Source organism: Chelonoidis abingdonii, chromosome 5 (assembly GCF_003597395.2).
Source record: "Chelonoidis abingdonii isolate Lonesome George chromosome 5, CheloAbing_2.0, whole genome shotgun sequence".
NCBI lineage: Eukaryota > Metazoa > Chordata > Testudines > Testudinidae > Chelonoidis > Chelonoidis abingdonii.
In genome coordinates this window covers 59,025,738-59,050,484 of record NC_133773.1, presented here as the reverse complement: position 1 = coordinate 59,050,484, position 24,747 = coordinate 59,025,738, and the positions used below count along the sequence as shown (strand labels likewise).

At 43.1% G+C, this 24,747-nt stretch overlaps 1 protein-coding gene across 8 annotated transcripts in view; it reads left to right on the top strand.

The window, feature by feature from the left end:
* Positions 1–24,747, top strand: part of NR3C2 (nuclear receptor subfamily 3 group C member 2) — a 651,149-nt gene that overhangs the window by 79,099 nt on the left and 547,303 nt on the right. The window lies entirely within an intron of this gene.

Below are 24,747 nucleotides of genomic sequence, written 5' to 3'. Positions count from 1 at the left end.
AAAGCTTTAACTTGTGTTTTTAAGGGAATCTGTATGCTTGCTTTCCAACATACAGTAACTCCTCACTTAACGTTGTAGTTATGTCCTGAAAAATGCAACTTTAAGTGAAACAATGTTAAACAAATCCAATTTCCCCATAAGAATTAATGTACATGGGGGGGGAGTTAGGTTCCAGGGAAACATTTTTTTTGCCAGACAAAAGGCATTATATACATTTTAAACAATTTTTAAACAAGCAATTTAATACTACGCTCTGGGGAAGTAGAGTACAAATGCTGTGTGTATACAAACACGGTACAGTACTATAGTTGAGAGGTGCCTCTGCCTTACCCCACACAGGCACAGTCCTCTGGCACTACAGATGAGGCACGCAAGGAGGCTGAAGGTGCTGTAGGCTAGGAGAAGTATGTTGCGCGACAGCGGCAGCTTCCCCTACTCTGCAAGCACTGGGGAAGGGGGGAGGGGCTCAACCCTCAGCCTGCCCACTCACCCCTTCCCCCAAGCTCTCATCCTTAACCTGCCTATTCTCCCCCCCACCTACTCTTCCTTTACTTCCCATGCTGCATCCTCGCTCCTCCCTCCCCTCCCTTTTAAACACTGGAAGACAACTGATTGCCGCCAGCAGGTGAAGGAGGGAGAGCCTGCATGCTGAGTCTTTGCTCCTCCCCACTCCCTCCTTCCTGGGGAAGTCAGCTGGCTTGCAATGTTTATGGGGAGAGGAGCGAGGACTGAGTGTACAGGCTTCCCCTCCTGCCCAGGGCAATCAGGTGGCTTGCGGCGTTCAGGAGGTAGGAGAGGGAGGGGGAGCCTGTGCGCCGAGTCCTCGCTCCTGCCCTCGAAATGTTGCAAGCCAGCTGATTGCTATGGGCAGGAGGCAGGAGAGGAGGGAGAAGGTGCTAATCTGCGGGGTCTGCCACAGGCGAAGGCGCTGTGGGGACGAGGGGAGGGGGGACATAGGGAGACTGCCAGTTGTGGAGAAAGCAGCCAGCCAAACAACGTAAGAGTGGACACAACTTTAAATGAGCATGTTCCCTAATTGATCAGCAACGTAACAACAAAACAACGTTAACTAGGACGATTTAAAGTGATAAATAAAATGATAAAATCTGATAGAGAAAAGCTTAGTGAATTATTTAGATAGTGATTTTTCTCTTCATGTTAGAAAGATACGTCCATCCATCAGACTAGATGATCGTATTGGTCCCTTCTGACCTATGAGTCTATGAGTCTATCATAAAAAAAAAAAAAAATCTGATCTCTCACAAATAAGCAGAGAAAATCCACCAACCTCCAAATCCTCAGAGAAAAATTATGAAAAAATAAAATTAAATAGTCTCTCAATCATGCATTTAAGTAATGCCAGAAGGGATCATTATGATCTTCTAGTCTGACCTCATATATAACACAGGCCATAGAACTTTCTTGTGTTAATTAAATATAAAATTCTGTTCCTTATTAGTTCTTCTCCAACTTGGAGCTTCATGAGGGCCAGTATTTCAACCTGGATAATGTAAATGGGCTGTGTTTGACAAAAGAGCCTAGGCATAAATCTTGCTCACATTACTGGAGTAGTCCTATTGGAGTCATTGGGCCAGACCCTCAACAGGATCAGTGTATCAGTCAGTAGCAAACGTCTTTGACAGCCTTTTCTCCATTTGTTTTTATGGCCCAGTGCTCTCAGCTCTTCCGTTTACACTCTGACTGTGTTTTCAGCCTGGCCTTCCTCCCACCATCCTATCTCTGTTGATATTCCACAGGACTCTTGAGTTTAGTCCCCTCTTCTGTCGGCACCTAATTTCTAGGTCACCCCATCTATTTACACAATATTAATTATCACCTGTATCAGGATGAGTCTTGAATCTTCTCCTGCACTATTATCCTGCCTTGTGCTGTTCAATATCTCATTTTTTACTTTCTCTATTATCCTAGATGTTTTGCTGCCAACTCAGTCTTAACATTGAAAAAATAAGCTTAAACCATCTAAATCTTTACCTTTTCCCTTAGGTTAGACATCCCCATCATCCTTTTCCATCACTATTTCACACAGGCTTGTGTACTTATTCAATTCTGTCCTCTCCTTCACTCTCCATATTGAGGCTGTTACCAAGTGTTGCTGCCTCTTTGTCTACAAGTATAGAAAGTATGACCAAAATAATTGTCCATGCCCTACTCCCCATGTACTTTGATTACTGCAACATCTTCCTCTCTGGCTTATTTCTTTGCTCATCGGTCAGACCAAATTACTTTTCTCTTTGAATCCCTTCACTGGCTCACTCTTACCTACCATGTCACATATAATCTTGTTCTTTTCTCAGGGGCGGCTCCAGGCACCAGCGCAGGAAGCACGTGCCTGGGGTGGCAAGCGGTGGGGGATGGCCTGCAGGGCGGCAGGCAGGCGGCTTTCGGCGACGCACCTGTGACTTCGGCAGCAATTCGGTGGTGGGGATGCCGAATCCGCGTGACCAGCGGGCTGCCCACGGGTGCGCCGCTGAATCTGCGTGACCAGTGGACCGCCCACAGGCGCACCGCCGAAAGCCGCCTGCCTGCCTGCCATGCTTGTGGCAGCAAAATAAATAGAGCCGCCCCTGTCTCTTCTTCAAAGCCTTGCACAACTCCACTCCGCCTTATGGATCTTGGGGGGTGTGTGTGTGTGTATAATGTATCTGAAGCAATATTTTTTGAATAGTTCAGGCTGTCTGATATTGGAATTCAACACTTGCATTCTTTTCTTAATTTGAATAAAAATTTTCCATGCCCCATTTCACGAAATGAAATCTCAGTGTTAGTGCAGCAGGGTTTCTACCTTCTACTCTTCACATCTCTACTAAAATACATCATTCTCTGTGACAACTAGAGATAGTAGCCTAAGTCAGTTAAGTTCCCTGTCTACTCCCAATGTTTTGAAAGAGGAGGAATAGAGGTAATTTAGAAATATCTTAGAGTTTCTGATACATCTTGTCTTACCTGTGTTTGTTGTTTCACTTGTAAGTTCTTCAAAGCAAAGTCTCTGTTTGCATCTTGTACATCATCAGGCACATTGGTACTTAATATTTCACTTTGAAATACCTTTCAAAATGAAATATTATCTTCTAATATGTAAGCAGTAACTATGGTTTCTAAATCTAATCCTGTATCTTCAACACAGCAAATAGTATTTTACAGTTTTACATGACATGACAATGACTATGAAAAATCCTCCCCAGACCAAAGAGGAACAAGTGAAGAGCAGCTATGAATTCATTATCCCGTGTCTCAACTTTAACACGATCCATGATGTAGCATTTATAACTTAAAATATTCTCCTGTATGTGAAAAGTGTGCTATTTAACTTTTCAGTCTTGAAGTCTAATTGACAATTTTTTGTTGATTTGAAGAATGTCATGTTTCTCATGATATACATTTGTAAGGTGTTTGTTTGCCTGTAAAGTGATCAGTCCAGTGAATTGTTCATGACAGAAGGCAAAGTGAATGAGTTAGCCCATCAGATCATACTTCATGAGTCTATTCTTTTAAAGTTTGACATGCTCGTGCTGTTTATAGAATATGTATTTCAGTTAACAACACCTTTAAATTGGAATCATGAAGCAAGATTTGTCTCTTCACACGGTTCATGTTAGTGGGCTTAGAAATGTGTGACACCTGTTCAGCGCTTAGAATTAACGCAAATACTTCTAAAGACAAGTTTGGTAGACAAGCTTCTGGTCTTTCGCGTGACTCATGTTTTGTATCTGTGGCTGTTGAGTGTTCATTCATAGTGGAGAGAGGTCATTCACTAGCATACTTAAACTTTTTTCTTATTATAAAATACTGCAAGTTACAGAGATGCATTGGTGGAAAGCATTCATACATATGCAGTAATATATTTGGAATGTCTTCAGGTATGCATATATATTATAATATTTTGTATTCCTTAAATCAGCATTTCACTAAGGGGTACCAAGTGGGATTTACAAAAGCATTTTTGGCACCTCACTCTCATTGAAGCCAATAGACGTTTAGTACCTAATCTGTTTAGGCACTACTGAAAATCCCACTAGTCACCTAGCTGCTTCAGTAGGCATCTAAATACTCTTGAAAATCTGGCCCTATATGACTTCCTCAGGGAGGTGCTTCTTCCTTAAGAAGGGAGATGGTCTCTAAGGCTGCTAAACCCTGACCATCTGTGGACATTCCTGGAAACAGAGTTTAGTTCTGCATAACTTTTACACCTTTCCCGTTTAAAAAAAAAAAAGTAATTATTTACTCTTAATTTCCTATGTAACTATAATAATCCAATTGAAAAAATATTTTGTGATGGCTAAAACAGATTAGATTAAAAACTATTTTTGGAGCACTGAAACTGACCAGTTCATAAATCAAAATAGATATGTATTATATGCTTGTTATGTTAAATTACTTCATAGTTTTTCTGTTAATCAGGTTTATATGTTTTTGAAAAACAAATAAAAAAGAACCTGGTCCACTTAGTGCTGAAAAAATGTATGGGGCCAGGCCAACTTTTTTGTTTGTGTGTCTTCAGATTAAAGGTCTCATTTATCATTGTCTGTGCTGAGTTTGGAAAGTACAGAGGTCTTTTTCATATATAATATAATATCTGAAGCAATACTTTTGCATAGTTCAGGATGTCTGATACTGGAATTCAGCAATTCTGCTTTTTCCTATTTTGAGTGAAAATATTATGATGTTTTGTTAAAGTTGCTTTGTGTGTATGTGTATGTGTGTATATCTATGTATATAAGCAACACTGCTAAAAGACACATGATTTTGTTTACTAGTAATGCTTTGTTGTGAATGCTCATGCATTTTTAATCTGGTTTTGGATCATTGCTTAAAGTGGACATTACCAATCAATCAAAAAATAATGGGCCTGATTCTCAGACTAATTCTACCAGCTTTGAGGTGCCTCATCAGCACAAAGCAGGAGAACGCTTCTTTAAAGGGGCACCCAAGGATTCCCCTGAGAAAAGGAAATCGCTGTGGCACAGAGTGACTGTGTAGCTGGTTATACACCTCCCACTGCCGTTCCCATTTGGGTAGGGGACATATTGAGGGAGGGGAGAGATGTATTGGGGTGTGCTGGGGCAGGAAGGGAGAAGGACAAGGGCAATGCACAGCGCTATACTTGATTCTCAGCTGGTCCCTATGGGATCATTGCAACAGGCATAAATTAAAGAACCCCTAGGATGCTTTCTAAATTATGCCAGCCCAGAATCAAGACAGTGGAAAGATGGCTTAGAGCAGGGATGGGCAAACTACAGCCTGTGGGCCGAATCTGTCCCGTCAGGGTTTTCAATTCGGCCCGTGGGATTGCCTGTCCTGTGGCACAGTCACCATGCCTGCCCTGGCCCCACGTCGCTCCTGGATGCGGCCAACACCATGTCCCTGCTGGGGGGTAGGGCTCCAGGGTAGGGCTCCTCGCCTGCGGGGGCCCCCCCCAACATAGCTCCCATTGGCCGGGAGCGGGGAACCACAGTCAGTAGGAGCTTCAAGGGTGGTATCTGCAGGCGAGGGCAGTGAGTGGCTGAGCCACCTACCCCACCCCTAGAAGCCACTGCTGGACATGCTGGCCACTTCTGGGAGTGGTGCGGGGCCAGGGCAGGCAGGGAGCCTGCCTTAGCTCTGCTGCTTGCCGCTGCCATCCTGGAGCCGCTCGAGATGAACGGCGCCAGACCGGAACCCTGCATCCTGAACCACTTCTTCACCCCACACCCCAACCCCCTGCCCCGAACCCTCTAACCTCCTGATGTTCCCTTCCTGCACCCCCTGCCCTGAGCCCCCTCCTGTACCCCAACCCCTTGCCCTGAGCCCCTTCCTGCACACCGTACTACACCTCACACTCCTTCCTGCACCCCTCGCCAGCTCTAAATTCATGGCCCTGCATATAATTTCCCCACCCAGATGTGGCCCTCGAGCCACAAAGTTTGCCCACCCTGGGTTCGAGCTATTTCCCCCTCCCCCTCCTACACACACACCTCACCACCCAAGCATACTCAGCTGCCTCAAGAGTTAACTTAGCTCTTAAAATGCTATCCATTTTATAGGGGGAGAAACAGTGACCCTGGTATTTAGGTCGATTAACAATTTCCATTATAAAAATAATCATGGAAACTTTGTTTTGAAGAACTCTAGCATTTCCACCGTTTTCAGCAAGACTTTAAAATTTGGCAGGGGGGATAATCCTGGAGTCAGGGGGATACCTTGTGCTGTCCCTATGTAAATCTTTGTTCTGATTTGGTTGAGTCTATTAAAAGCCACCATTTTTCTGTCTGTTTCACACAATACATTGGCCCTGGTTTGAGGCCCAACGCTTTTAAGATTCCATTAAGAGTGCACGTATGCTGCATCTGTGTCTTGTTTCAGCAGTCTGCACACAAAGTGAAACCTTCACAGGGATCACAGAAAAAATGGATAACAGAAAACTATGTGCACTTGACTCAGTTCTTCTACTTTCTGTTAGTTCTTGCACCAGTTCAGCCAGTGAAGCATCAGCTCATGAATAGTCCCATTGAAGTTTGGTACACCTTGCTAAATTGAGGCATCTGTGCCCTTCATCACCATTATTTTTGAGCAAAGCCTCACAGTCCTGTACTCTCAGAGAGACAGGGGTCCTGTGGAGGGGAAAAAAGTGTGTAACCATGGAATTAACTGGATTATAATTTATATGAACAAGAGAGATGTACAATTATGGTTACGTAAGCATATTTATAGAAGACTAATTATGGGCAAAGATTAGAAGTTCATTACATTTTGGGGCCTAATGTTGGTTGTATCCCTAAAAATGTCTGTGATTTCATTTTTCTGGGTTGCCAAGAAACTTGAAAGAATAACAGTTCTGTGACACAATTGGTGTTAAACTGATGAAATAGTAAAGTTGTTTTATATGGGTTTATAAAAGACCCTAGAATGAATGCAAAGCTGTAATTCATGAAGGGTGTCTTTGTCAGTGCCCAGAGTTGAGTAATCTGACCTAGTAGTTGGAGCCCAGAATAGAATTGAGGTCACAGTCAGGAGTCACGTCAACGGTTGTAGCCAGAGTTAAAAGCCATGCCAAGAGTAAAACTGGAGTCAGAGCCACAAGTCATGCCAAGGGTCAAAGCTGGAGTCTGAGTCAGAGGCCACACCAAGAGTTAAGAAGAACCAGCAGTCAGGGCAAGGGTCAAAACCAGAGTAACTGGACTTAGGGCAAGGAAGCAGGAACCAAGAACAAAAGGTGGTAACAGGCGAGGAGGCAGGAACTTGCTCCCAGGTTTGGTCAGAAGGAGGCCTAACAACTAGCAGCTCAGACAAGGGGTGTGGCGGGAACAGGAAGCCGTCTACTACTAATCAGCTCATCCCACTGAGTCCACAGAGTTAGCACTTTTTTATAGGGTATTGGCTGCAGTTTCCTCATCTGGCCTTGCGGTGTGGCAGCACAGAGGGTAAGACTCTTTTTTTTTTTCAGCAGCATTGCAGGCCTGGGTTTGAGCCCTGAGGTGTCTGACACCCACCCCACAGACACCCAGTAGAAAGGCCTGTTTTGGGTGGAAGTACATTCTGTTTATATAAACAAATTTGGCAAATGGAAGTAATACATCCCAGTTATTTTGACAATGGTTAAGGAAACTGTGTAGATACTATTCAAGTACCTGGTTGACCTTTTTCAACTGGCTGGTCATCTAGGGGTGATGGGCAGTGTATGTTTGAGACCTGATCTCCAGGATGTGAAACATCTCCTTCCAGAACCTGGAGATAAACTGAGAGCCTCAGATTGTGATAAGATGATCGGGGAGGCCATGGAGGCAAAAAAAACACACACAATGAGGAGTTGTACGGTAACTTTGCAGTCAGAAGACACACACCATATAAAATGACCCATTTTGGTAAGTTGATCCACTACGGTTAGTAATTGTCCTTCAAATTCTGATAGTTCTACTGTAAAATCAAGGGTTATACCTCAGAAGGAGGTTTCAGACAGCATCAGGCTCAGACTCACTTCAAGAAGTTTTAGTTTGAGGGCAGATGTTGCAGGATTTGACCTAGGATTAGACATTGTCCTGCATTTGCAGCCACCAGAAGAAGTGGGATACTACACGCCAAGTATTGAATTCTCCTGGGGAGTTATCGTGCATGAGCAGCACCGTAAATCTTGGGGGCCCATCAGGGACCTATAGATAGTCACTAACATCTATAGAGACTAGTTCGTCGACCAGGAATTATGGCAGAGGGCAGCGCCAATATCTCCTGGGATGACTGTGTGATCTTTACAAAAGGACCGTTAGGATTGGCTACTCGAAGCGAGGTAAGAAAGTTCGATGATACAGCTCCACAAAGGAAATGGTGTGGTTTCAATATGCTGGGTGGTGGTTCCTTGGGGTTCATAGGTTCCATATAGTATTCACCCTTTTGTGAAAATGCATCTACCTTACTGTTATGATCATAAAGTCAAATCTTGAAAAGACCACGGCCCAGTGTAACTGCTGCTGATTTAGTGCCTTGGTGAATCACATATATTCCAGGTTTTTGTGGTCTGTTATGATCTAGTATGCGATTCCTGTCATCCCCCGCCACCCTCCGTAGCATTGTGTCATGTCTGGATTCCTTCCATGATTGCAAGGAATTCCTTGTCACTTATTTCATAATTGCATTCAGCTGGAGTACGTTTCTCCCCGCCCCCCCCCCCCAGGAGAAAAAATGCACATGGATGTATTTCTTGCTGATACCCCATTCTTTGGGACAGCATGACTCCAACGGCTACATCAGAGGTGCTGGCCTCAAGAGTAAAGGGTTGGTCAGGAACAGAGTGGTCCAGCACTGGGGCTGAGGTGAAAACTACCACTAGACATTCAAAAATTTGATGGGCCTTCAGGAGCCAGGGAAATGTAGCAGGTTTAAAAAGGATGGCAGTTATCAGAGGGGGGAGGGTGATTTATTTATTTTTTTTTTTTTTTAAGTTTGAGACAAGTGTCATGGACATGGTGTTCATGTTTATGGCTTGGTCACTGGAGTACATTGATATAATCCAGATATGTGATCACACATTGGTCTAGGATGTCTCAAAGTATGCTGTAAATTAGGTACTGAAAGGTGGCAGTGGTGTTAATAAGGTGGAAGACCATTACTAAATACTTGAAATGCTCATACCTAGTTTTGAAGGCTACCTTCCATTCACTCCCTGCCCTAATGCAAATTAGATTATATGCTTTTCTAAGATCCAGTTTTGTGAACACCTAAGTCAACCATACCTGAGCCAAGAGTTCTAGAATGAATGGCAGTGGGTACTGGTTTGTGTATGGTTTCTTGGTTAAGTACCATGTAGTCCATGAAAATTCTGAGAGCCCTCTTTCTTCTTAATGAAAAGTACTAGGGCATCTGTGGGGGAGGTATAGTGGCAGATGAAGCTGTTGTCGAGGTTTTCCTAAATATTTGCTCTTAAAGGCTGCTAATTCAGGCTTGGACATAGAATTTATGCATCTGAACAGAATTTTGGCTCTGGGTTGAAGGTCTGTCTGCTGTGCTAATATGTCTGCATTTCATTTTTCGAAGACTTCCTGGTAACCTTGGTATTTTACGAGAAGACATGGTTCATTATGGAGGCTTGGCCTTTCTAGATTTGATAATATGGTCACCTTGTGGGAGGTGGTCTGGGTTCTTGGAAGAGGGTTCTCTGCCTTGGGTGCTATAATTCTTCTTTGAGTGATTGCTCATGTGCATTCCACAATAGGTGTGCATGCTCAAAACATGCACCGGTGCCAGAAGTTTTTCCTTCAGCAGTACCCATAAGGGAGTGTCCCTAGCGACCCCTGGAGTGGCGCCTCCATGGCACGGTATAAGGGGCACTACACATTCCTCCCACCCTCAGTTCCTTCTTGCTGCCAGTGAAGGTGCATCGGAACTGCTCTGCTCCAGCTTGGCTACAGCTTCCCTCTTGGACTCTGTTAGTTCATAGTTTAGTAGTACCTGTAGTTGAAGTAGTTTAGCTTACAGTTAGTTTAGTGCACCCGGCTTTAAGTCATGCAACACTTGCAAGCGCCAATGCCTGTGAGTGATTTTCATGCAGACTGTTTACACGATCTGAAGGAAACCCATCTCAGCAGTCGCTGCAAGATTTGCAGATCCTTCAAGCCTCAGACCAAGAAGGAGCCCGGCTCCAAGCCCTTTTGATGAAGCCATTCTGATGAAGTTGACCCTGACTTCGACACCATTGTGCCGCTCTGAGTTGGCACCGAGCACCGTGGCATTGGTGCGTGGTGATCCTTTGGTGCCTTCCACCAGCCAGAACCGCTCCCCTTCCATGGAACCCTCCAAAAAGGCTAAGAAGAGGTCTTCACCACCGAGACACCTGAGCAAGACTGGGGGAGAGACTAGACCCACGTTGGGCAGTTCTTGGTTCTCCGTTGGCCTCCTGGCCTCTGACTCAGGTTGAGCGGAGTAGTCCGGCCCATTCTGTACCGACCTCCCAAGATGTCCGGGTGCCCTCTATGACAGAGGCCCTGCAAGCGGCCTGGGATGTTATGTCTGTGCCGGTACCAGGGGCGCTGATACCAGGGGCACCGCCATCATTGGCTCCCCGGTCCACAGGCAAGCCACCACTTGGATCCCCGCAGTCGCTGCCCGGTCAGTACCATTCACGGCCTAAGGAATGGTCCCAACATCGTTCGCCACTCAGCAACCGCCCCGTGCACGGTCCCAATTGACCCCCACCAGGTTGTCTGGCTGGGTACTGACTGCCAGGGGTTCCAGGCACCGCTCTGCCTTGAGGGACTGTAGACCTCACGAGGAGAGCGTGCCCCGTTAAGACCAGGACAGACAGCACTGGAGGTCCTCATCTCCGAGGGGCTACTATAGCTCTTCGTGGTATGGGGATCGACGCCATTCCCGTTCTTGTCTTACTTGAGGTCCCTGCCTCAGCACTGCTCCCACGGTGCCAGATGTCAATTGCCTGCACCTCGCAATCGCCCTCTCATGAGGCCCTCCTCAAGCAGGGGTTGGGGTGGCTCCTTGGCCTAGGAACAGTGGAGTTGGTAACAGAGGAGTTCAGACACAAGGGTTTCTACTCCCACCATTTCCTATTCTTGAAGGCCAAAGGAGGGCTCAGGCCCATCTTGGACCTGCGAGGCCTGGACCAGTACATGGTAAAGCTCCAGTTTCGCATGGTTTCTCTGGCCTCCATCATCCTCTCCCTGGATCCCACAGGCTGGTATGCTGCCCTCGATCTGCAGGACACGTACTTCTACATTCATATATTTGAGGGACACCGATGTTTCCTCGATTTCATGGGTGGGCAGGAACGCTACCAATTTATGGTCCTCCTGTTTTGCCTGTCCGGTGCTCCCAGGGTATTCACAAAGTGCATGTCTGTGGTAGTGATCTACCTCAGACATCCCGGGTCCAGATCTTCCCCATCTTGATGACTGGCTGGTCAAGGGCAACTCCAGGTTCCAGGTGCAGGATCACGTGGTGCTCCTCCTGTCCACGTGTGCCACTCTGGACCTGTTGGTAAACGACACCAAATTCATGTTAGTCCCAGTGCAGCGCATAGAGTTTATTGGCGCAGTCCTGGATGTGACGTCAGCCAGGGCCTCCCTCCCACTGGACGGATTCAGGACCCTAAGGGTATGTCTATACTACGAAATTAGGTTGATTTAGTAGAAGTCGATTTTTTAGAAATCGATTTGATACAGTTGATTGTGTGTCCCCACTAAGTGCATTAAGTCAGCAGAGTGCGTCCACAGGACCGAGGCTAGCATTGACTTTCGGAGGGTTGCACTGTGGTAGCTATCCCACAGTTCCCACAGTCTCCGCCGCCTATTGGAATTCTGGTTGAGCTCCCGATGTCTGATGAGGCAAAAACATTGTCGTGGGTGGTTCTGGGTACATGTCATCAGCCCGACCCCGCTCCGTGAAAGCAACAGCAAAAAATCGTTTCTCGCCTTTTTTCCTGGGTTAACCGTGCAGAGGACATACCTTGGCAAGCATGAAGCCCACTCAGCTCACTGTCACCGTACATCTCCTGGGTGCTGCTGATAGACGCGGTTCTGCATTGGTACACAGCAGCAGCTCCTTGTCTTTGCAAGTTAGCAAAGAGGGTTAGCAGCCATATTGCACCGTCTGCTGCTGTCTTATGGTTGCTCCTGGCTGATCTCGGAGCTGTTCAACTATAGGCTGAGCAAGTGCAGAATGGTGGTAGAATGTGCATTTGGCAGTTAAAAGTGCGCTGGTGCAGTTTACTGACTTGGTTAGACCTCAGTGAAACCAAGATTCCCATCATTGTTACTGCTTGCTGTGTGCTCCACAATATCTGTGAGAGTAAGGGAGAAATTTTTATGGCGGGGTGGGCGGTTGAGGCAAATTGCCTGGCCACTCATTACGCGCAGCCAGACACCAGGGCCGTTAGAAGAGCACAGCAGGGTGCACTCCACATCAGAGAAGATTTGAAAACCAGTTTCATCACTGGCCAGGCTAGAGTGTGAAAGTTCTGTTTGTTTCTTCTTGATGAAAACCCGTCCCCTTGGTTCACTCTACTTCCCTGTAAGCCAGCCGTCCTCACCTCCTCCCTTTGATCATCGCTTCCAGAGGCAATAAAGTCGTTGTTTCAAATTCATGCATTCTTTATTAATTCGTCACACAAATGGGGAGATAACTGCAAAGGTAGCCCAGGAGGGGTGGAGGAGGAGGGAAGCAGCGGGTGGGGTGGTGAAGGGACAGACAAGGCCACACTGCACTTCAAAACTTATTTATTGAATGCCAGCTTTCTGTTGCTTGGGCAGTCTTCTGCGGTGGAGTGGTTGGATGCCTGGAGCCCCCCCCCCTCCCCCCCCCCGTTCTTGGGCATCTAGGTGAGGAGGCTATGGAACTTGGGGAGGAGGGTGGTTGGTTAAACAGGTGCTGCAGTGGTGGTCTGTGCTCCTGCTGCCCTTCCTGCACCTCAGCCATATGCTGGAGCATATCAGTTTGATCTTCCAGTAAGCATTGCTTACTGCCTGCTCTCATCATGCTGACGCTGCCTACCATCTTGCTCCCGCCACCTGTCCTCTCGCGCGTCACTCCTGTTCTCACATTCATTTTGTGCTTTCCTGCATGCTAACATTGTCTGCTTCCATGCATTCTGCTGGGCTCTGTCAGTGCGGGAGGACTGCATGAGCTCAGAGAAGATTTCTAATCTTCGCAATCTTCTAATCTTCGCAAGCCTCTGGGATGGAGATGATATGGGGAGCGTTGAAACATTTGCAGCTGCGGGAGGGAAAAAAAGGGAGAGTAGTCTTTAAAAAGACACATTTTAGAGAACAATGGGTAGACTCTTTCACAGTGAACCATGCTGTTAACATTACATAGCATGTGTGCTTTCTTTACAAGGTCGCATTTTGCTTCTTATATTGAGGGCCTGCCGGTTTGGTGTGTGAGATCACACATGTAGGGCTGGCGGGCAACAGAATTCGGCTTGCAGGCAGCCATGGTAAGACAGTCTTTTGGCTTCTTTAACCTTCATAACATGTGGGAATGGTTTCAAACAGCAGCGCCCTCATTTCACATACCAAGCACCCATTGGGTTGGCGATTTAAAAGGAAGGGCTGTGGTTTTGGGGTTAACGTGCATCACAACCCCAACTAACTCTCCCCCCACACACACCCAGTTCTCTGGGATGATTGCTTCACCCCTTCCCCCATCGCATGGCTAACAGGCTTTGGGAGTACATCCAGGAGAGCTTCACTGAGATGTTCCTGGAGGATTTCTATTCCATCCCCATACATATTAACAGACTTTTCCAGTAGCTGTACTGGCCGTGAATACGTCCCAAGTCTTCAGGGCAAATTAATCATTAAACACGCTTGCTTTTAAACTATGTATTATATTAACAAAGGTACACTCCCCAGAGGTCCCTTCTCCTTCTTCTAGGTCTGGGAGCCCACCTTCAGTGGGTTGGGAGGGTACTAGATCCAGGGTGAAAAACAATTCCTGGCTGTCAGGGAAAACGGTTTCTCTGCTTGCTTGCCGTGTGCTATCTTCAGCATACTCGTACTCCTCCTCGTTATCTTCCTCATCCCCAAAATCCACATCCCTGTTGCATGAGAATCCATTGACCGAGTCCACCCACAGTGGGGTAGTTGTAGGGGCACCCCTTAGAATGGCACTCAGCTCATCATAGAAGTGGCATGTCTGGGGCTGTGACCTGGAGTGGCCATTTGCCTCTCTGGCTCTTTAGTAGGCTTACCTGAGCGCCTTAAGTTTCACACGGCACTGCTGCGAGTCCCTATTATAGCCTCTGTCCTTCATGCCCTTGGAGATTTTTTCAAATATTTTGGCATTTCGTCTTTTGGAATGGAGTTCTGATAGCACGGATTCGTCTCCCCATACAGCGATCAGATGCAGTACCTCCTGTTCGGTCCATGCTGGAGCTCTTTTGCAATTCTGGGATTCCATGGTCATCTGTGCTGATGTGCTTTGCATGGTCACCTCTAAGCTGGTCAAACAGGAAATGAAATTCAAAAGTTTGTGGGGCTTTTCCTGTCTACCTGGCCAGTGCATCTGAGTTGAGAGTGCTGTCCAGAGTGGTCACAATGGAGCACTCTGGGATAGCTCCCGGATGCCAGTGCTGTCGAATTGTGTCCACACTAACCCAAATTCATCCCAGCAGAGTTGATTTCAGTGCTAATCCTCTCATTGGGAAGGAGAACAGAAATCAATTTTAAGAGCCCTTTAAGTTGACAAACATGGCTTCGTCATGTGAATGGGTGCCGGGTTAAATTGATCTAATGCTGCTAAATTCGACCTATACTCGTAGTGTAGACAAGGGCTAAGGGAGCTCATCGGCACAGTCACAAGGTTCCCCATGACCACAGCCAGAGTGTGCCTCCAGCTTTTGGGCCACATGTTGGCGTGCACATATGTGGTTTGCCATGCCAGACTCAGGATGAGGCCCCGCCAGCTCTGGGTGGCCTTGGTGTTCTCCCAGTACAGAGACAGGATGGACAAAGTCCTCACTGTGCCTGAACCTCCCTACAATGGTGGTCCTCTCTGGGAAACATGCTCCACAGGGTCCCACTCAGGGGCAGGCCCCCATCAGTGGAGCTGGTGTCTGACACATCGGACCTGGGGTAGGAAGCCCATGTGGGGAGCATTCAGACCCAAGGTCTGCGGTCTGCGTGGGACCTTGCCCTACGTATAAATGTCAAGGAGCTCAGGGCAGTCCGTCTGGCATGCGTGGGCTTCCACTCGCAACTGGAGGGTAGAGTGATCAGAGTTCTCATGGACAACACAGCCTTGATGTTCTACAACAATAGGCAAGGCGGGGCCTGCTCCTTTGTCCTCTGCCAGGAAGCCCTCTGGCTGTGGTACTTTTGTATAGCCCACAATATTTTCCGGGAAGGCCACCACTTACCAGGTGCCTGGAACTCACAGGCGGATTGCCTGAACTGAGACTTTTCCTCTCAGCACAAGTGGTCACTACGTCCAGAAGTGGTGCACAGGATTTTCCAAAAGTGGGACACTCCCCAGGTGGACCTGTTTGCGACACAGGAGAACCACCAGTGTCCCCATTTCTGCTCCGAGGTGGGGTTGGGCATGGGTGCCATCTCCGATTTCTTCCTCTTGTCTTGGTCGGGCAAGCTTGAGTTTTAAGGAGAGACAAGGGGGTCCCCGCAGCTGCTCTGAGCACTGTAACTTGTTCCCTCAGGGAGCAATTTTCTTTTTGTGTACTTGTTCCATAAGTTGTGCTAAAAGGAGCAAGGAGTGGGAATCAGGAAAAGAGGAAGAAACTTGGTCTCAGGGTCTAATCTGCAGCAGGCCTAGTAACTAGTTGCGCAGACATTGGGTTTGGCAGGAGCTGGAAGATTTATGCTAAGAGGTGTCCAACTGGCAGTCTGCTGCTAGTCAGCTGATTACATTAGGTCTATGTAGTAGCCCCTGTTTGTGGGGTGTCAGCTGCACTTTCCTCATCTAATCTTGCAGCATGGTGGTGCCAGGGGTAAGGCTTTTGCTTGGCAACCCTCATGCCTAGGTTCAAGATCTCTGGCACCTGATACTTTGTTGCTAACGTAGCGCACAATTTGATCAGTTTATAAATGTCCAAATTCAGCCTTTAGACTGGAGTCATTATCAAATATTTTACTTTTAACATTTTTACCAGTAATATTTTTACTTTTAACTGTAGAAAAAAGTTTTGAAGTTATAACAGCAGAACGAAGTGAAGCTCAGGATTTAATTATGGACTTCATGGGACTAATTCTTCACTGAAGTCAGAATAACGGGGAAGGAAATCTGATTATTTGAAAAATACCCGACAATTAACATAATTTCATTTTCCATTTAAAGTTATTTGTTCCCCCTGTCAATGACAGCAACAAATGCAAACATTTTATTTAAAATTTTCTGTGTTTTATGTAAAATTGTAAAAGGAATTGTTTGAGGAATATAATTGACTTATTGGGAATTTTGAAATGATGAATATTGTAAGGGTATCTGGTACAATTTTTTACAGAGTAAATATTTATTACCTATCTGATTATAAACATTACTAATATTTGTTAACTCCATGGCACTTCAAGAAGTTCACTTAACCCATGTATCCAGTTGAATAGCTGAGAACATTTTGGTCTCCAGATAAATACAATTTGATCAAATAATTCACCACTGAGAGGGTTGACTTTCAAATTTTTTGGCATTCAGCATTTACATTCCTCATTATGGACTGGCGAGTGACTGCACTTTTGCAGTGAAGGGTGGAAGAAGCCTTTTCTCACTCGAATGCTCTAGTAGACTCAGTCTTTGTTATCCCCTGAGAAAGCAGTCTGCTCTCTGATTTAACATCACCCCAAAGGGGGTATTGAGAAGATGTATCCATGAACCTGCTTTCCCTTCTTCGTACATTGCCCACTCTATACTATTATAACAAAGCAGGCTGCATGAAGCAGGAAGCTCTGGATGGGTTTGTGTAGTGTCTGTAAGAAAACATATTTCAATTTCTAATAGTAGGAATTTTTAAAAAATTTAAAAAGTACTATAATTTATTGTTGATATATTTTTAAAAAAAAACAAACAAGCAAAAACCTTCCAGCGTGGTAGCCTTTTTCTCAGAAATGGCCTTTTGAGAGGCAAATTAGCAATTTAATCCATAGTTCATCCCAAACACACACTGGATCATTTTTTACTTTTTGTTACACCGCTATTCAGTTAATAGAATCATAGAAGATTAGGATTATAAGAGACCTCAAGAGATCATCTAGTCCAACCTCCTGCTCAAAGCAGGACCAACACCAACAAATCATCCCAGCCAGGGCTTTGCTGCTTATCTTCTGAGTTTTGGTGTTCCTTTTATATTTAATTTTCAATGTTACTTTTGTCCTTTCTTATTATTAGACATGGTAAAAATAATTTTAATTATTCTGTTTCCAAATGTAAGAATTCCCATTTTATATGGCCCCATTTCTGTAGCATCTGAGCAGCCACTTGGAAGACTGCTTATATATTCAGATTAGAGAAATCTTAAAGGCAGTAGTGGCTCATGGGGCAGTGGGGTTTGCATAGATCATTTAAAAGGGTAAACTTTTATAGGAAGAGCTGTAAGCCAAGCAGCCACTGATGACTAATTACATGATTTTGTTTATTGCACCCCTAGCCTGCAAAAATAAATCAGAGCTGGGGTTCAAATCCCCATGTGAAATTTAATGTGTCCCCTCTCCGTTGTGCATGCGATATATATCTTGAAAGGAAATTTCCACCATGTAAGCACTGTAATTCATATATAAAATGACCCTCCTCCACAAGGTGCTTAGGGGATAGTACAGTAATTCATACTACAGATAATAAAACCGTTATAAAAACACAATAAAAATACCAATGTGATAAAACCACATAAGCTATCTTACTTCACATGATGAAAATAATGTATTGGAAGTAACCAGGCTATATTTTCCCCTTGAGGAATGTCATCTGGCAACATAGGCAAAAAATAGGCCTTTGAGGAAAAAAAGAATGGGGCGGGGGGGGAGGGGGGCGGAAAAAGCATAGCTTTGTTGAACATCATTGGTTCATAAAGTGGAGTCCAAATTGGAGCCTTTCAGAGTTATCTGGGCAAATCAAAAAAGATATCTTTGCCTCAGTTGAATTTAAAAATGCTTTTCTTTCTAAATCTCTTTTCATGTCACAAAAAAATTTAGATTTTTTTTATGTATAGATGAAATATATTTTAATAGCAGGAAGTGCCCTTCAGCCTATGACCTACGTGGGCCAACAGCCAAAGAGTGTTTGAAAAATGTTCAGTGGAGATAATAGAAGGCTGTGTCTACACTGAGCTTCAAACAAAGTTAAAGAACTATATTTAGACATGGTTTAACTGTCCAGAGAATGTCTGGAGCCCTGTGTTTAAACAGTTTGATCCCTTTCACACTCCCTGTGTGAGTTTTTTGTGAAATTCCTCCACTGTTGCTCTTGCATCAGTGCAACTCTCTCCATCAGTTCTATCCATACAAGTTGAGGTATGAAAATTGGACGATGTCTCACTGATAGATGCTTTTCTTTGTTCAAAACTGCACTGAAGTTTTTCTGTGGTGGGGCATTTCTTAAATTCCTTTGACCCAGTTTGTTCGGCTCAGGACTATGAAATAAAAAAGCTGCCCCTATAGATTTATTAAACCGTTTCAGCTGAGCATTGTGAATTGCAGAGTTTTAAACCACTGAGGGACCTCCCCATTTTTCCAAGTTTCCAAAGTCCCCAGTGAGGATCTCCAGAATTATCTACCCAATATTTCAAAAAGTGCTGAAAGGGAATGTTCCACATTGGGGATAAAACATATTTGGAAGTTTCTGGGCCAAAAACATTACCATGTCCCCTTCCCCATACAAATACATAATAATTTCTATAAAAATATTTTCCAGAAATTTACTGCTTGTTGGGAATATTGAAAACCATCTTGCCATTGAGATGGCTGGGGAGAAACAAAATACAGCAACAGGCAGTAATGTCTTTTCAGCAGGAGAGAATTTATATAAATATAAATTGAAAAGGCAACATAAGCAAAATGAGTAACTGGAGGGTTGGTGCTCTGTTTCCTTTTCCCAGGAAGGTCTAACTGCAGGCCAAAGTCTCTTTCAAGCCCTTTCTCTAAGGGGAGACAGTTTATGAATTTAAATAAAAACTCAAAGTAACACAACACAAGACCTGACCAGACACAGGCTTTTAAAAGTGAAAATACTTCTCACTTTCAAACTCAAAACACCTAGTTTATCCAGTTAACCTCAACTTTCCCAAATATTATCCTTCTAGCAGCAAATCACGATGAGAAATTTCAGGCAAAATTTTCAGTTTTTGTTCTGAGTGGAGTATGGCCAAGACTGAGGTTATAATGGAAAGCCACTTTGAGCTTTTGGGCTAATTGGTAGCATTTAGCCACAGCCTAGAGTAGAAGAAAAATGAGGATCTGCATGACCCATGAAGTACTCTGGCTGAGAATTTTCCATAGTTGATGCAATCCTTTCCCCAGTTTCTCCATGTCCAGAGAAAGTATGCATGCTTCTCTATCCGTTTGAATTCTGTTCTGTTCAGATTCTAATGTCTCCGAGACTCTGTCCTCTCAAACACACACCTGGAGATTGTACTTCAGTACTTGTATGAGATGAACTTAAAAATACTGTTTCTTTTGTTTATATTTTTTACAGTGCAAATATTTGTAATAAAAAACAACAATACAAAGTATACAGTGCTCACTTTATATTGTGTTGTAACTGAAATCAATATATTTGAAAATGTAGAAAACATCAAAAGTATTTAAATAAATACTCTATAATTGTCCAATAGTACGATTAAAACTCTGATTAATTGTGATTATTTTTTAATCTCACAATTAATAATTTTAATCATTTGAGAACCCCACATTAAAGTAATATATGTTTGGTGGGTTGAGTAATCTTTTTTTTAATCTTCTGGTGCAATATATTGATTCTGGATTTGTCTCTGTGAAACTAGCAGTCACAAACATTCATTTTATTATTTTTTATTTAAGAAACGGGTAAGAAGAGTGGCACAAATGTGTCAGGAACTGTGGATGAGATTACTCTGTGACATCTGGGCCAGTTATTCAGAAGGACCCTGTTTTGAGGGGAGAGGAGGAAGACTATTAAGGAAAGATTCAGCTTTAATATAAATGATCTGATTAGTTTAAACAAAACACTTTTTTCCTATTTTTGATAGTGTGGATGTGTTTTCTTGACCTCTAGGTTCTACCCATCAGTTCATAAAGTGAAATAAGTTAGTTATTTTAGGTATTGCAGATGAGTTGTTTCACTCAAACCTTGAACCAAAATTGTGGCCAGTGGCTGTGTAAGAGACATTGTAAGAATTATATTCTTAAACCTGTGAAAATAAATAATTACTGCAAATGATCTAAGGACCATAAAAGAAGAGTTTCCCAAGGTCACACTTCATATTTTCTCAGACACTATACATGTGATGGTTTATATTACAGGCATATCTTGAGTACACATATATTTTATTCAATCTAAGCACAGTTCTGCTATAGCTAAGTACCTTTTAACTTCAAAATACTTATAATCAACAGACATAATAGAGTAAAGATACAACAAATAAATACAGTTTGAGATGCTTTCATTTTAGCAGTGTTCCTTTCACTCTGCTTTGCTGGCAATATATAATTTACTACTGTTCATATTGGTGTTTGTTCATATTTTTGGAACAGTGCATGAGAGAGACAGACAAGCACATAGCCTTCTTCCCAGCAAGTAATAGAAGTACTTGCAGAAATATGGAGCTGTAGAGTGTAAATACATTACCTCGACTAATACTGAGATTATATTTAATCTTATCACCCAGATACAATGGCTGTGGTTTCCAATGGTGGTGGATGGGTACTCCCATAATTCCTTTTGCTATGCCCCTGCTACAGGTGTTGTCTCTACTTCTCTCTATCCATTCATTCTCTCCTTTTGTGACTCCATTAATTTTTCCCCTCTAGTTTTGGTTTGTTTTTTTATTCAGTTTTCTCTTTTAGGGTTTTTTCCTCATCTTGCCTGATTGGCACTCTTTCCCCTCAACTGTCTGTTGGGGGGAAATCCATTGCTGGTTTTGTTTGGCTGGGACATATGCTGTAAGATATCATAACATCTAAGCTATGAGAATAGACACCCAGAGTTTAGACTGGTGAGCTACTTCCTGAACCTGTAATGCTGAATCCTTGAGCTGATACTGTGTCCATTTGTGTTGGGGACCACTGCAGCAGTCAGGTTTCAAGAAACTGTCCTCTGCTTTATCCAGGGCTGGCCCGTTCATATAGGCGAACTAGGCAGGGTTGCCTATGGTGCCAAGTTTAATGGGGCACCAAATTTGAGGGGAAAAATCAAATTAAAAAAAGATGGAAAAAAATGCAAATAAAATAACTGTCATTATTTCAATTCCCATGCACGCACGGAGGAAATATGAATTATAATTAATTTCTCTACATTTCTGAGAATTTATTAATATGTCAAAACTTTTATTTACTGCAAAAATAAATAAAATTTTAGCAATTTTTTTTCAATTTGCAATGTAGGATCAAGATGACCCACTCCACAATTTTGATAAGCTATAACTCAGCCACAGTGAAACACATCTGCCAGCGGCAAGAGCTGCAATGCTAGTGACGCCTAATTTGAATATACATGAAGGGTGCATAGCCTGAAATTCACGTAGAGCGGAGATATCGCGAGTTGATACATGTCAGAAGGTCATTTTTAACACATATTGCAGGTAGATGGTTAAGAATCGAGTGAATTACTGTGGAAAACTTTGTTTCTTGGTGCCAAAGAATAAAGAATAATGTCTTTCAGCATCATAAATCCAACATGTGAGTATCTTTAAGCGTTATTAAACCTTAGTGTTGTTATTACATATCTGGATGTATAATTATGAACTTTCCTTTGTTATAACTGGTTCACATGTAATAAATAAGGTCCATAAAAGAAAGGTAACAGCGTTAACGTTTAATAGACTACGAAAGTGATGACATCACATTCTAAGCGGATAACCTTGAGGAAGGGGTTTACTTTCCAAACAACCAGTGTTGGGTTATAACGTTGAAAAAGGTCATTTGGTTTCTGTGTAAATGCTGTAACTAACTGTTTTAATAGGCCAGTGAGTGTATGTTACTAATCATTGAACCTTTAAGCAGTGAAAAGACGTGTTGGGATGGCTGCAGTGTGGTTTAAATCGCCAGCCATGTGGGGTGTGAGCCATCCTTAACGCTATAATGCTTGCAGTCAGGAGCACAGTACATAACAATATTCAAATGCCCCATGGCAGAAAGAGGAAAAAGAAAACCCTCAGGAGCTGAGTATCATAAAGGAAAGGCTGAGAAGGAAAAGGACCAAGAAAAACAGCTGGGATCCTTCCTAAAATATGTTCTCTTTAATCCAAATAAAAATGGAAGCCATTCACAGCATCCAGATGAAGAAATTTTACTTGAAGAGGAGGTTAACTCACATCCTCATGGAAGCAGTTTGGAACATCAAGATGAAGGTATATTACTTCAAGATGAGGGTAGCTCACATCCACAAAAAAGCAGTTGGGAAACTCAAGATGATGGAAACTTACTTCTAGATGAAGGCAGCTCACGGCATCAGACTGATATGGAATGGAGAAAAGGTATTCACCTTCAGAGATGTGCAGAAATTGAAGTAAATGAAGTAGAAGGAAGAAAGGATGCGGAAGTTACAAACAAGTTACAATATGGGGACCCAGCTTCATGGTCCAGATATGATGACACTGTGCGTCAAATTCTCGTGCAAGATGGACCCGAACAAGTTCATGAATTTCGCTTCCCTATGGATGGAAATTAAAAAAAAATTTCTGTTCAGCATTACAAGAGGAAACTCATTAATGGGGAAGAGGAATTAGTCAAAACTGGTTACAATATTCAGTGTCGAAGGACTCTGTTTTGCTTTTGCTGCAAGTTATTTAGAAATCACTTACTAAAAATGGTTTAAAGGACTGAAAAAGCATATCTTCAATTCTGTACTTTCATGTGAAGAGAGAACATTTTGGAATGTTTTTGGAATTGGAAAGAACTTTGAATTACAATTGAAAAAAGGAAAAACTATAGATTTGAAGAAAATTTGTGTCATCAAGGAAAAAGAATAATATTGGTAACAAATATTAGAACATCTGATTGCTTTAGTGAGTTCTCGGTGGGCAAAATTTAGCATTCTGCAGCCACGGTATAAATGAAAAATTATATACTCCAGGTAATGGAAACTTTTTAAAATTTGTTGAATATCTAGCTTTGTTTGATCCAGTCATGAAGGAGCATCTAAGTAAGATATCTGATCATGAAACACAGGTTCATTACTTAGGAAAAAATATGCAGAATTAACTGATTCAAATCCTAGCAAATGCCATTAAAAAGAATATTGTAGAAGCTACCCATTCTGCAAAATACTTTTTTAATAATACTGGACTGGACACCAAATGCGAGTCATATTGAACAAATGACGATCATTTGTTTTGTGGATATGGAAAAGTCTGCAGATGAAGATAATGTTGAAGTGCTCATAAAGAAACATTTTTTTTGGGTTTCGAACCACTGAAGGAGACGACTGGAGCATTTATGACTGAAACTATTCCATAAGAGCTTGAAACAGTGTCATTATCTATTGAAAACTTCCGTGGCCAAGGCTATGATAATGGGAGTAATATGAAGGGTAAAAGCAATAGTGTGCAAAGGAGAATGAGAGAAATCATTCCCAGGGCCTTTTTTGTTCCTTGCAGTGTGCATACTGTGAATTTGGTTGTCAATGATGTTGCTAGATGCCGTTTGGAACTTGGAAATATTTATGATGCCCTAATTGAAACTTCTGATGATACTACCTTTACTGGATCATCTGGCAATATGGTACGTTCAGATGCATAAGCTCTTGCAAATGGCCTTTTCAACTTCAAATTTGTGACTTAACTCATTTTGTGGTATAATATCCTTTTCGAGATTAACCTCACTAGTAAGCAGCTTCAGGAAAAGAACTTGAATATACATTCTGCTGTTCAAAAACTGCAGCAAACTAAAAATATTCTCAAGGAATTCAGAAGCGATGAAGGGTTTGAAAGAACACTGCTAGATTCTCTTGAGTTTGCTGAAGAAATAGACTTTCCGACAGAATTTGAAGCAGAGCCAGTTTGTATTCGGCAAAGGAAACAGCAGTTTTCATATGAAAGACGAGACACACCCATTCAGAACCCAAAACAAAGTTTCAAAGTGAATTTCTACTTTGCAGCCCTTGATACTGCTATTCACTTGGTTCAAGAAAGATTTCAACATATGCAGCAACTAGAGTCAATATTTGGCTTTTTGTATGATATCCACAGCTTGCAAAAGAATTTTGTATAAAACTGGAGTCGGCATTGACTCATGAAAATTCAAAAGACATTAATGCTACAGATTTGTGTAGTGACCTTCAGGCTTTTTCAAGATGGCTTAAGAAACAGTCCACTCCTGAAGAAGTACTGAAGTTTGTTTGTGAAAATAAACTCAGACAGTTTTCCATCATTTTTATAGCTCTACTCATTCTTTTAACTTTGCCAGTTTCCATAGCTAGTGGGGAACCTAGCTTCTCAAAATTAAAATTGATAAAAACATATCTGTGTTCAACAGTGGTGCAAGAGAGACTTGTTGGACTTGCCACAGTGTCAATAGATCTGGGACACTGAATCTAGAAGAACTAGTGACTGAATTTTTTCAAAATGTAAAGCAAGAAAAGTCATATTTTAAGAGCACAGGGTGTTTTGTACTCAGA